Consider the following 12,862-nt stretch of genomic DNA (forward strand, 5'->3'; position numbering starts at 1 on the left):
CCTCTACACGCATGGGTGTCCAGGGAGCCTCCGCGCGCTGTCCCCGCCCCGAGTGAGAGCTCCACAGCTCCCATTGGCCTTGGGGAAGGGGCAGGGCAGGGGGCGGAGCAGGGGTGTTTGTTTTTGTTGCTATTAGAAAGTTGGCAACCCTAGCAAGGGCTGGGGTGAGGGGCGTGCTCTGCCCCCCAGGGTACAGGATGGGCGGAGAGAGAGAGGGACACTCCGACATCAGCCTCCGCCTAGCAGATCAGGAGGCTCCCAGTCCTGAGCAGCACAGCCACATGGGGAGGGGGAGGGACAGCATGGGGGCTGCAGAGGAGCAGGACAGGGGGGGGGGGGGAGAGGGGCAGCATCTTCCCTCCTGCTGCAAACTTCACCAAACTGTGGTATGAAATTCAGGCGGGGAGGGGGAGAGGTGCTCCCCGCCCTCCCTAAATGGTGCCCCCACCTAGTGGCCCTGCGACTGTATTCTGTTTGTTTAATTTCCTTCCTCTGAAGCTTCAGGGATGGCCATGGCTGGAGATGGGACATTGGAGGGGCAGGGGCAGGGGCAGGGGCAGGGGCAGGTGGTGGCTTTGGGCATTCTGTCTCTCAGGTGCTGGCTGGCTCGTGCTCACATGCTCAGGGTCGACCTGATCATTGTATGTGGGGTCGGGAAGGAATTTTCCCCCAGGTCAGACTGGCGGTGACCTTGCGGGGTTTGTCTTCCTCTGCAGCGTGTGGGTGCAGGTCACTTGCCAGGAGTGTCTGGGTCTCTCTCATTTAATCATTTTCCTGCTGTCCCATGTGGCTCAGAGTTCAAGGGGTTACTAGGATGTCTAATACAAACTGTCCCATGTTCCCTTTGTAACAGCGGATGTCTGAACTGTGGTGATGTTAGAACAAGAATCCCAAACCCAGTGATTCTGCGGGCCACCCCTGAACAGATTGCTGCTTCTTCTCCCTATAGCAGGGACTGCCCCCTTTCCATTTGCAGTCACACATGTGGCGACTATAGCAGGTGCTTACATGGGAATTTAACATTGGGAAGGTATCGATGTATTTTAGCTGCCTGTAGTGTGAGAAGTGTTTTGTTCTTGTTGCGAAAGAAGTTGTTCACACTTTGTCATTTTGCCTTTCATTTCATCTCCACCCCCATGGTCTGGTCTGGTCCCCCTCAGTTTCTGCACCTCTGCACATACTTTTCTGTCACCTGCTCCCCCTCTCCTCCGCTCCCTCTGCACTTGCTGGAAACAGAGACAGCACCAGCACCATGTAACCTGTCAGCTCTTTGTGAATCACTAGCGAGGGCTCTTCAGGTCAGCACCCACAGCCAATAGTGGGAGACCAATGTATTATCTACATAACCTGAATTTATCAGTTCAGTGCTTTGGCTTTAGTGACAGTAACATTCTTGGCATCTATTTCTGGAATAGTTACTTACTTTGTAACTGTGCAACTTACTAACAGCACCCTTAACAATAAGGTCATTTATGGTCTTGGATTGATTATATAAATGTAGCACTAGCTGTGCGGTGACCTTGATATTCCACACAGGGACACCGGCCATCTTAGCAAAGGTTCTATGTAGTGTAATACTGGAGACATGTACAGTACAGTACAGCATGCTCTGGTACCGCACTACAAAGAAGCTTTGACTAAACTGGCCAGCACCTTTGTGTGCAATATCAGCCACTGAAAAAGCTTATCTTGGAGTTGAGGAACAGAATCTTAGACATTGGCCCATAAAATATAACAACAGAATTTGTTCAGCATTTGAAAACAATAATAAAGCTTCTCCCAGGCTAAGCTCCTGGTTGATACATTACTGAGTTTAAATACATAAGTTTAAGCCTAGGTGTTTTTCTTTTGCTTATTCATAAATAAATAGTAATAATAAATACTAAAAAAATAAGAGTTTATCTTCAGAGTTCTGGCAGGCTCAGACTTACAGTATTATGGACTTAATGGCCTACATTTTAAAGCGACAGGTGACTTCAGGTGCCTTAATTCTGGGATCCCTATGTTGAAACACCTGAGAAGAGCGGGTGCTCAGCACTCTTGAAACTCAGACCCCTTCAGGATGCCTGAAGATGGACCCCAGAGAACACCAGTTACTTCAAACTTCAGGCCAGTGCTTTTTGCTGTGTTCTCTCATGGTGTAAGGAGTGATTCTGTGTTCAGCCCCAACATACAGTATTGTTTTTCATAGAACACTATTACAGGGCCATGTACCCAGAGTGGCTTTGATGGTTTGTTCTTTCAGGTTTTTGCTCAACCCTTATGACACTGTCTCTGAGTGCAGGTGGCACTGTGGCAAGCACCAGAAAGCATTTTTCCACACATAGGCTACATTCATTGTTCATTGTGACAAAATAGGAACTTTCTGTAATATATTTTATGAAGTGTGGCATGCCTCAGTTTCCCTCTGTACATTAGATTGCTACCCAATGGGTACAAAAGGGTTAACACTGCTTCTGGAACTATGCAGGAGACTGGAGGGGGTGGGTCACCTTGCTGTCTTGTGGAATGAATAGAGTCATTAAAAAACCTGTCTGAAACAGATCCAAATCCAAATCAATAGGAAGTCCAGCAAGGCAAAGAGATGCCCCAATGACTGAACAATCTACACCTAACAGCAGGAAACCAGGAAGGAAGGGAGGGAGGGATGGATGGATGGATGACAGGTATGTGTACTCAGTAGGTTGGGTCCTAGTCTGAGGCCCCTAAAAACCACTTTGACTTCTCTTTCTGTGGTGTAATAACAGAGCTAATTTTATTACATGCTGCAGAACTGAAATTACTGATACCTAGGTCTAAGTATTAGACCTATTTTGGGCTAGTGGTGTACCAGCACTGAGGCTCCCCTACTACCAGCTGAAATCACTGAGAGCTGTGTGGGGGAGGGCTGAAGATATGTTGGTGGGTAGCTAGCAGGATGGTTGGTGGAGAGCAGTAGCTAGTGGGGAGGAGCAGTTAGCAGGATGGCTGGTGGAGGGGAGCGGCTTGTGGTGAAGACTGCAGCAGAACCCCATGGGAGGTGTGGCAATCGGTCATCTACATGAGCAGCAGAACACGTAAGGTGCCCCATACCTCCCCCCCTTCTGCCTGGGCTGGGAGGTAAACCCTGCTGATGAACTTCTGAACTCTGGGGGGGCTGCACTGACCAAGGACAGAAACTGTGGGAGGGGTGACTTTTGGGTTGCTGGACTCAAGAACCAATCTGGGGCTGCACTGACCAGGGACAGAAACTGTGGGAGGGGTGACTTTTGGGTTGCTGGACTCAAGAACCAAAGGGAAAGGACACGGCCCAATCTGCTTGGGAATGGGTCTTCTGGTTCATGGTTTATGTTTATGAACCCTAGTTGTGGTGTTTTCCCAATTTAATGCTGAGTTGTTTACCTCATGTTATTAAAGTTTTGTGCTACACCGAGACTCTGTGCTTGCCAGAGGGGAAGTATTGCCTCTTTGAGGCGCCCAGGGGTGTGTGTGTAATTTTCCCAGGTCACTGGGTGGGGGCTTGAGCTGGTTTCGTATTGTATTGTTGAAAGGGAACCCCTATGTACTGAACCCGGCCCTTGCTGCGGTCAACTCAGCCTGGCAGAAGGGTTACACAGTCCTTTCCATCCCATCATTCCATGGGCTTCCAACTTTGCTTCACACTGTTTATCAACAGCCTTTGTTAACTGTGTGCCCACCATCTCTGCCTGAAAGCACGGATTCTGAACTGCTGACAAGTCTGGTGATGAGCATTATGAACACAATGCAGCTGGTCCTGCAGTATTTCATGAGCTGTGAATCAGAAAGTGAATCAGTCGTGCCGGCCCTGCTGTGTGCTATGGAAAGAAATAATTCAAGATTGCTGTTGGCATTCAAGGAGCAACTGTATACAGTGGACCACTGGTACTGGGCTTGGGAAACAAGTGGTGGGATTGCATCATGATGTATGTATGGGATGACGAGCAGTAGCTGCAGAACTTTTGGATGTGCAATGCCACCTTCCTGAAACTGTGTGTGGAGCTCGCCCCAGCACTGCGGTGCAAGGACACCAGAATGAGAGCTGCCCTCACTGTGGAAAAGCAAGTGCTGATCGCTGTGTGGAAGCTGGCTATTCCAGACTGCTACTGGTCAGTTGCAAATCACTTTGGAATTGGAAAGCCTACCATGTGGGCTGCAGTGATGCAAGTGTGGAGGGCCATTAATTGCCTCCTGCTATGAAGGACTGTGACTCTTGGGAATGGCCAGGAAATACTTGATGGCTTTGAGGCAATGGGATTCCCTAATTGCGGTGGGGCAATAGATGTAATGCATATCCCAATTTTGTCCCCAGACCATCTTGCGATGGAGTACATCAACTAGAAGGACTACTTCTCCATGGTCTTGCAGGCGCTGGTGGATCACTAGGGCTATTTCACCGATATCAATAGGGGATGGTCAGGAAAGGTGCATCTTTAGGAACACTGGACTGTATAGAAAGCAAACAGGAGACATGGTAATGAGGAACAGTCTCTCGGTTACGGCTCTCACAGCTGCGTGTAACTCCAGATTTCATTGTGAAACGAGTCCCTAGAGATGGAGTTCACGGGGTACTGCAAGGGACCAGGAACATGCAAGGAAAGTGGTGAGGGAGTTTGGAGAGGGCATGGAACGGAATTCTGTATTGTTTGCAGCGTAATGAGGGACTTAAGCATCTCTGTCTGGCCCTCCAGGAACTTTATCATCTGCTCCTGTCTCTGTGTCCTTTCCAGGCTATCCAGCCTGAGTCTTTCATTGATTGTCTCCCTCCATGCTCATTTCACTATGTGCTGCATTTGTTGATTGCAGCACTTCTCAAAGCATATCCTTCTTACTCCTCCTGGTTCTCTGCCTTATCTGACGGAGGTGCTCTGCCAGTGTGGAGGAGTGGGTCCTCAAGGGCACATCTGCAGAAACAAAAGGAAAAAATGAACAGAGACAGTATTTGCTCACAGCCTTGAATCACAAAAGTTACCCACACCTCTTTTTCACTCTCTCTTTGCTTGTACAGAGGTTGGCAAGTGTCCGAAATATGGTGAGTTTAGTGTGTGTGTGGGGGAGCGAAGGGGGTTGAAAGAGGGAATGGGCAAGAAGGGACAAAGGTCTGTGCGGTTTGCAAAGAGGGGCTAGGGAGAGTATTCTGAACTTTGGCACCCTTTTCCACAGGCTGGGGTAATCAAACCCGGTATCTCACTCCTGAGGGTAACCCAGGATGCAAGGGTGCATCTCCTACATGTGTGCAGTTTCGAATTGGATCTTGCCTGTGTGCTGCTCTGGTCCCTGCAGAAATAATTGCCGGTTGGTATGATGGGTGGTGGAGGTGGAGGGGAAGGGGGAACAAGACACTCTGCCAATGAACCTTCAGCAGAAGATTGCAGAATACCTACAGGAAAGTTTCTTGGGGATGACTCTGGAGGATTCCCGAGACATCCCAGTGTACATTAACAAACATTTCCACAAGGCCCCCATTTCGTAGCTGCATAGGCTCATTTGTTAATTTTTATTCCTTATGCCTCCTCTACCATATAACAAAGTACATGAGAGCTCAATTTCCTCTCACCATGCAGTATCAAAGCAAAATACATGCTTACCAGAGCTCATGTTCCCTGCTTCAGGCACACCAGAGCCTCCGGAGTCAAAAAGAGGTCCTGACTTGCTGTGCCACTGGATGATCCTCTCGAATGTCCCACATCCTCCCCCAATTCCACTTCCTCATTTAACACTTCATCCTTGGGGTTGACTCTGCTGGCACTGCCTCCAGTCCCCCCAGAGTATCCATGGGGCTTATGGAAGATGAAGTGGGGTCACCACCAAGGATGGTGTACAGCTCCTTAGAGAAACAGCATGTCTTTGGTGCCACACCTGAGTAATGGTTGGCCTCCCATGCCTTCTGGTACGCCTGCCTCAGCTCCTTGATCTTAGCATGGCATTACTGCATGTCCCTTTCATGCCCCTTCTCCTGCATCTCACTACCAATCAGCCCATAGGTATCAAAGTTCCTCTGGCTGGAGCGAAGCTGTGACTGCACAGCCTCCTCTCCTCACAGACCCAGCAGATTCAACAGCTTCGGTGTACACCACACAGGAGCGTGTCTACTGCGGAAAGCTGCGAAGATGCTGTGTGATCTGTCCACACCAAGCAAATAGGAAGAAGAATTTCAAAATTTCCCAGGCCTTTAAACAAGCGAGAGGTGCATGCCTGTGTATCTTCAGGCATAGGTGCTGACTCCGTGGGCGCTCCAGGGCTGGAGCACCCACACAGGGCCAGCTCCAGCTGAGCAAGCAGGTGCTTGGGGCGGCCAAGGGGAAGGGGTGGCATGTCGGGCTCTTCGGCAGCAATTTGGTGGAGGGTCCCTGTCCCTCTCGGAGGGAAGGACCTGCCGCCGAATTGCCGCCAAAGAAGAAAGTGGCGCGGTGGAGCTGCCGCCGATTGCGATCGTGGCATTTTTTTTTTCCGCCGCTTGGGGCAGCAAAAACCCTGGAGCCGGCCCTGCACCGATGGGGAAAAAATGATGGGTGCTGAGCAGACCCTGCAGATCTGCATCTCCCCCTCCCTCCCTGCACCTCCTGCCCACCACGAAACAGCTGTTTCATGGCGTGCAGGAGGCTGGGAGGTAGGAGGGAAGAACGAGGATGCGGTGCGCTCGGGGGATGGGGTGGAACTGGGCAGAAAGAGGCAGGGCAGGGGTGGAGCCTGTTGGAAGGGGTGGAGAGGGGGCAGGGCCTGGGTCAGAAGCGGGTTTCGAGCACCCTCCGGCACTTTGGAAAGTCGGTGCCTGTATTGAGGGCGGTCATGATGGGCATTCTGGGACACCTCCTGGAGGCCATTTAGGGCAACATAAGCAAAGGCACTGGTTACCATAGGGTTACCATATTTCAACAATCAAAAAAGAGGACGGGAGGAGCCCCGCCCCTGTCCTGCCCTAGCCCCGCCCCTGCCCCTTCCACTCCCTCCCACTTCCTGCCCCCTCAGAACCCCCAACCCTCCCCCCCACGCCTTGTCCCCTGACTGCCCCCTCCTGGGACCCCTGCCCCTAACTGCCCCCCAGGACTCCACCCCCTACCTAAGCCTCCCTGCTCCTTGTCCCCTGACTGCCCCCTCCTGAGACCTTCCCCACATCCTAACTGGCCCCCTAGGACTCTACCCCCTGTCCCCTGACTGCCCCAACCCTTATCCACACCCCCACCCCCAGACAGACCCCTGGGACTCCCACGCCCCATCCAACCACTCCCCACCCCCTGACAGCCCCCCCCAAAACTCCCGACCCATCTAAACCCCTCTGCTCCCTGTCCCCTGACTGCTCCGATCCCTCTCCCCACTCCTGCCCCCCGACAGCTCCCCCCGAACTCCTGACCCATCCAACCCTGCTCCTTGTCTCTTGACTACCCCCCCCCCGAACCTCCCTGCCGCTTCTCTGACCCCCGGCCCCCTTACTGTGCTGCAGAGCAGCGCGCTCGGCAGCGGGGGAGGGGAGCAGGGTCGGAGCTCCAGACTGCCGGAGGCCGAGGCGAGGGCCGGTGATCTGCGAATACAGGGCCGGCGGGGGGGAGGGAGAGGAGGGGAGTGGTCTCAAGTTGCAGGAGAGAGGAGGGGGGAAGTGGAGGAAGGGCTCTGGCTGCCGGAGCCCGTGCGAGTGGCACCATCCGGCCGGCTGCCCTGTAAGCCCCGCACGCTCTGCATGGGGGGCGGGGGAAGTCTGGACATTGACAAATTCCCCCCGGACGCTATTTTTAACTGAAAAAAGCCGGACATGTCCGGGGGAATTCGGACGAATGGTAACCCTAGGCACTGTGCTACACTGACACTGCGTCAATCTAACTTTGTCAGCGTAGCAGGAGTAAATCGTCGGGAGGAGCATTGCAGTGTGCACACCTCCACGGTTCTGTCAATGAAAGCTGACTTTTGTCAACAAAACAGCGGTGTAGACAGGGCCTCAGAAGAATGGAGCTTGAGAACTAGAGTTTAATTTAAGGATATTTACTTTGCATATTTTGACATGTGATGTTGACTATTTGTGTTTTAACGATTATAAACTTTCATTTTTTGAATCTGAACATCTACTGTTGTTAAATAATTATTGTCTGGCCCCTATTGTTTGCCCCCCTCATAATGGATAAAATTGGAAAAATGCTTTAAAAACACTGATATTATCCATTGAAATAATAAAAAATAAAAATGAAATTCTGCCACACCAAGTTATAACCCAGAGTTAGACATAACACAGGGCCTGAGGAATGGATGGGGAAATGTGTGACTTCCGGACAAGGGTTCCGCGCCAGCAGCATCCAAGCAGGTGATTGCTTTCGGAAGACTACGTGCTCATATTTATGCTTCTTGTCATTTGCATACTAGAAGATGACTATATATATTTTCATTCAAAGATTGTTTTTGAATGACTACAATGGATGTTTGGGAAGGAAAGTCGGAGACCAGGCGAAAGTGGGACTGGTGGCTTTAGAAAAGTACAAGAGAGGAGAGGGGAGAACCGTGGGGATGGGAAACAGAGAAGGAAAGATCAGAGGCAGCAGGAGACAAAGGCTGTTCAGTCTGGGTGGGGGCGAGTCAGACTCAAGGGAGGCCATGCAGACAACTGGGCTCTGCGTCTCTGCTGCCCTGCACCCTGTGTCATCAGCTTCCCGCTGCCCGGCAGCGCCCAGGGCCCGCCTGGCTCCAGCGGGGAGGCTCCGCCCGCCCGCCCGCCTCGCTGGCCCGCTCCGCCCCCGCCGTCCCCCTGCCTGCCCCGGGCGCGCCGAGCCGGGCAGCCGGAGCCGCTGGCGGTGGGGCTCAGCGGGGAGCAGGTGAGAGCCGCCCCAGCGCGGGGGGGGGGGCGAGAAGGGGGGGAGTGTCCCGGGGGGGGGGGGGGCTATGGGGGTCTGGGAGGGGCAGTGTCCCGGGAGGGGGGGTAGGGAGAAGGGGGTCTGGGAGGGGCAGTGTCCCCGGGGCCAAGAACGGGGGAGAGTTGGAGCTGGTTATGCCCTGGCGAGTTGGTGCATGAGCTTTGTTGGCAATGTCTGGCTGGGGGCAGCTCTGAGACCAAGGGGAGGGGCTCAGGGCTAGCGGTGCCCAGAGGAGATGGGGCGAGGCTCACGTTTGACAATACATACAGGAGAACGGGAGGGGGGCCCTCAGGGTTGTGATGCCCAGGGAGGAGTTAATGGAGGCTGGCAGGTTCTGGGGGCGAGGGGCTGGGGCGTGGTTGACAGTGCTGGGAGGCAGTTGCGGCTCACGGCTGGCAGTGCTTATAAAAACAGACAAAAATACAGAAGTGTCACAGCACAGTAATACTGAAAAATTGCTGACTTTCTCATTTATGCCATATAATTAACATCACTTGAAATATAAATATTGCTTATACGTTCTATATATTTATATACTTACACTGAAAGGTAAGTACAAGCCATTGTATGAAATGTTAATTTGTACTGACTTTGCTAGTGCTTTTTATGTATCCTGCTGTAAAACTAGGCAAATCTCTAGATGAGTTGATGTAGCCCCTGGAAGATCTCTGCACACCTCCAGGGGTACATGTATCCCTGGTTGAGAACCGCTTCCTTAGCCCACTCCTGGGTCCATTTGAAAACCCCAAACCACTTGTGCTTTAATACCTCCCCCCACTGCAAATGGTTCTGTCCTCCTGCGGGGGTAAATGTGGGCTTGTCTACAGAAAAGAGTTGATGTTAAAGCAAAGTAGGTACTTTCCCGAGGTGTCAGCAGGGAATATACAGGCAGGCAGAGTGCTATGCATTAGTGCACTTTACAAATCACGCCCTTCCAGTAGGGCAGAAAATCTTAAAAATGTGACTTGAGTGTCACTGATGCAATGTCTGCCTGAGACTGCAAAGAGCTTGAGACAATCGCCCTGAGAGGCAGAGTTGCCCATGTATCTCAATGACCCATTGCTTGGGGGTGCTCTGCCAACCCCTCCCCAGTGGAGATCTCTGTGTGTGGCAGGAGGGGAAGAGCACAGTGGGTCAGAACTGGAGGGCTCCCCTTGTTGTTGACTCTGCCTCTACAGGGGAAAAGAGGACCCCTGTCGCTCCCCCCCCCCCCGGACCTAGGGGCTAGGGAAAAAGGCCTCAAGCTTGTCTGGGATAAGAGGGGGGCCATCCTGGTGCTCCCACTGCTTTGCTGCTACTCCTGCCTCTCTGGGAGGAGAGAGGGTCAGCCTCTGTTTGCATGGGGGCAGGGTCATGGCGGGGCCCATGTGATGGGGTGTGCTAGGGTACAGGCTGCCTTTCTCCTGCCCTGCAGAGGTGACTGCACATTCCTGTGGCTTTTCTAGACTTCCTTAACTGGGAGAACTCCCTCATATGAGTTAAAGACCCACGCTCCAGAGATCCCCCCCCAAGACCTGAAGTACCTTGTCCTCCTCCTGGCCATGTGACCCACAGAGTCTGACCCATTGACTCTGGTCAGCCTGCCTGAGCAAGCCCACCATCTACAAACCTGGAGCCCTTGGAACTCTGGATGGGGTCAAAGTGAGCAAAAAAAGGTGGAGCATCTCATGCTCCATTCCCTTGATCATGGCATGTACATACTTACCTGGGAAGGAGATTTCTGATTGTGGAGGGCTCTTTAATCTCACAGAACGAGAGCCAGTGCTGGAAGATGAAGTTAGCCAGATGTAAATCAAGACTGGATGTCTCTTTCTAAAAGAGCTGTTCTAGTACAACCAGAAATTATGGGCTCAGTGGGGCAATCATTGGGTGAGGTTGTATGACCCACGTTATGCAGGACGTCGGAGTAGGTGATAGGTCACTGTGGGGGAAAAAGTCATGGATTGTGTGACTTTTTCCACTTGTCTGTGACTTTTCCTTTTGTGTCCATGACTCGCTCCACAGCAGCGTCTCCTGGGACTCATGGCTGGGCCCGGCTCCCCATGCTAAACATTGTGACTTGGTGCATGGGGTTGTAACGCTGCTCAGGTTTGGCCCAACTGCCCCTCAGTCATGGTGGAGGGCAGGGGCCAAACCTGAATGATTCTGTGTAGTCTGCCCTAGCCACCTGTGCAATACAAAGGCAGCTGGTGATTCTCCTGCCACCACCAGAAGCTGAGAGAACACATCCAATCCAAGAGGAGCCCATTGGCTCATTTGTAATTGTCAGGAAAGTCAACAGAAGGAAACCCCTTAAAGCTGCTGTCACAGGGCCTTGTGTGACCTGCTGTTCAGTGGAAGATGATGGACACTATGGGTATGTCAACACTGCAAAGAAGGACCTGTGGCACTGGTCAGTTGACTCCGGCTGCAGGGCTAAAAGGAGCAGTGTAGATGTTCAGGCTCAGGCTGGAGACCAGGCTCTGAAACCTGATGAGTGGGGAAGGCCTTGGAGCCTGGTTCCAGCCCAAGCCTGAACAGTCCCGCAGCCCAAGTCAATTGACCCAGGCTCTGAGATTCAGTAACATGGGGTTCTTTGCATATAGACATACCCCATGGGGCCTTTCCTGGGAGTGCTGCATTGTCCAGAGCTGGAGCAGAACCTGGGAAAGTGGCACGGTGTGTCTGAAACTCGGCTGAAAGGGAGATGCCTCTCCTTTGCCCAGAAGGTCTGGATGTCAGTCCTGCTGAGCAGTCAGCACTGGTAGTGGCTGGGCAGTGCCAGGGCACACCAGGTATTACGGATTGATGAGGTTCTGCCTAAAGGGTGGGTTCCTTACCCTGAGTCAGGGTTTCAACCTTTTTCCATTTGCAGACCCCTAAACATTTTTAAATGGAGGTGTGGACTCCTTTGGAAATCTTAGACATAGTCTGCGGACCACAGGTTGAAAACCACTGCCCTCAGTAATCCTGATCTCCTGGGGCAGAACAATACTGAGGAGGTAAAGTAGGAGGAGATTTCTAGGTCTGCAGCCAGCATGGTCACTCCCAAGTAGGAAGGCGCTCCTGTGAATGCAGTATCCAGCTGCTCCAAGGGGCTCCTTGGGCTCTAACCCACTCTGCCGTGGCTAGAGGCAGGACAAATCCACCTAAGCAGGGTTTAATTGCTGTGTGGTTTCTGCAGTCCCTCCCTCTGTCAAAGCAAGGAGGCTGAGATCTGATGAAGATTAATTCCCCTCCTTGAGTTCTGCAATGGGTGTCAGAGGAGCTACCGCTGTACTGCAGCTCCAGACAGTGATAGGGCTCTTCCTTCACAAATCACTCTAGCCAGAGGAGGAAATGAGGGGAGGCCTAGTGTATTGGCCTAGAAGCCAAATGGAAACTCTTGAGGGCTGGATAAGTTCTCTATTTGCAGTCCCCACAGCAGCTAGGGAACACTGTCTCTTAAAGGTAAAGCCCTTAAGCCTCTTTGTGGGTACACAGCTGAGCCACATAGACAGCTTCACAAGGTTTAAATGATGGCTTACCAAGTGGATTTTCTGGCAGAAACACATCTAAGCATAGCCTGCGTCTGCAATTGCAGGCTTCCCAGCTACAGGAAATTGCTACAGCTGTCTTGCCAAGGCCACATTATCGGTGGAGGGTAATGGGGTGTGCCCAGGCTTTTTCACTATGATCATGAGGACAGTTGTTTATTTCATAAGGTCTTTCTGAGTGAAAAGCTTATTTGCATAGATGATAGCTGGTGTGAAGAAGAGTTAGAGGTCTCAGGACTGAATATCACAGCCCCATGCCAGCTATTAAGGGCAGTGGAGCTTCTTAGAAATATTGTAATGTCATTCTTGTTGCTGAGAATCTCTGTGAATCCCAGACACCACGTCTTTGATCCTAACAAAGTTCTTGGGCCCAAAAGGGAATTCATAGCAAACGTGTCAGGAGGGGCTGTTTGCCGTGTCTGTCACCCCGTGATATTTAACAAGGCTGCTGGGCTTTGGGGTGGTTTGGCCTTTCCTATGGCCATACTCTGTTACAGAGACATTCATAAGTTCTCA

General features: G+C 52.0%; 1 protein-coding gene across 1 annotated transcript in view; it reads left to right on the plus strand.

The window, feature by feature from the left end:
- The first annotated feature begins 8,682 nt into the window (after positions 1 to 8,682).
- Positions 8,683 to 12,862, plus strand: part of LOC117868902 (ceramide synthase 2-like) — a 107,131-nt gene continuing 102,951 nt past the window's right edge. The window contains exon 1 of the mRNA XM_034755282.1: positions 8,683 to 8,792. The gene's annotated coding sequence lies outside the window, so the exon portion shown is untranslated. The remainder of the gene's footprint in view (positions 8,793 to 12,862) is intronic.

Source organism: Trachemys scripta, chromosome 22 (genome assembly GCF_013100865.1).
Source record: "Trachemys scripta elegans isolate TJP31775 chromosome 22, CAS_Tse_1.0, whole genome shotgun sequence".
In the NCBI taxonomy this organism is placed as follows: domain Eukaryota; kingdom Metazoa; phylum Chordata; order Testudines; family Emydidae; genus Trachemys; species Trachemys scripta.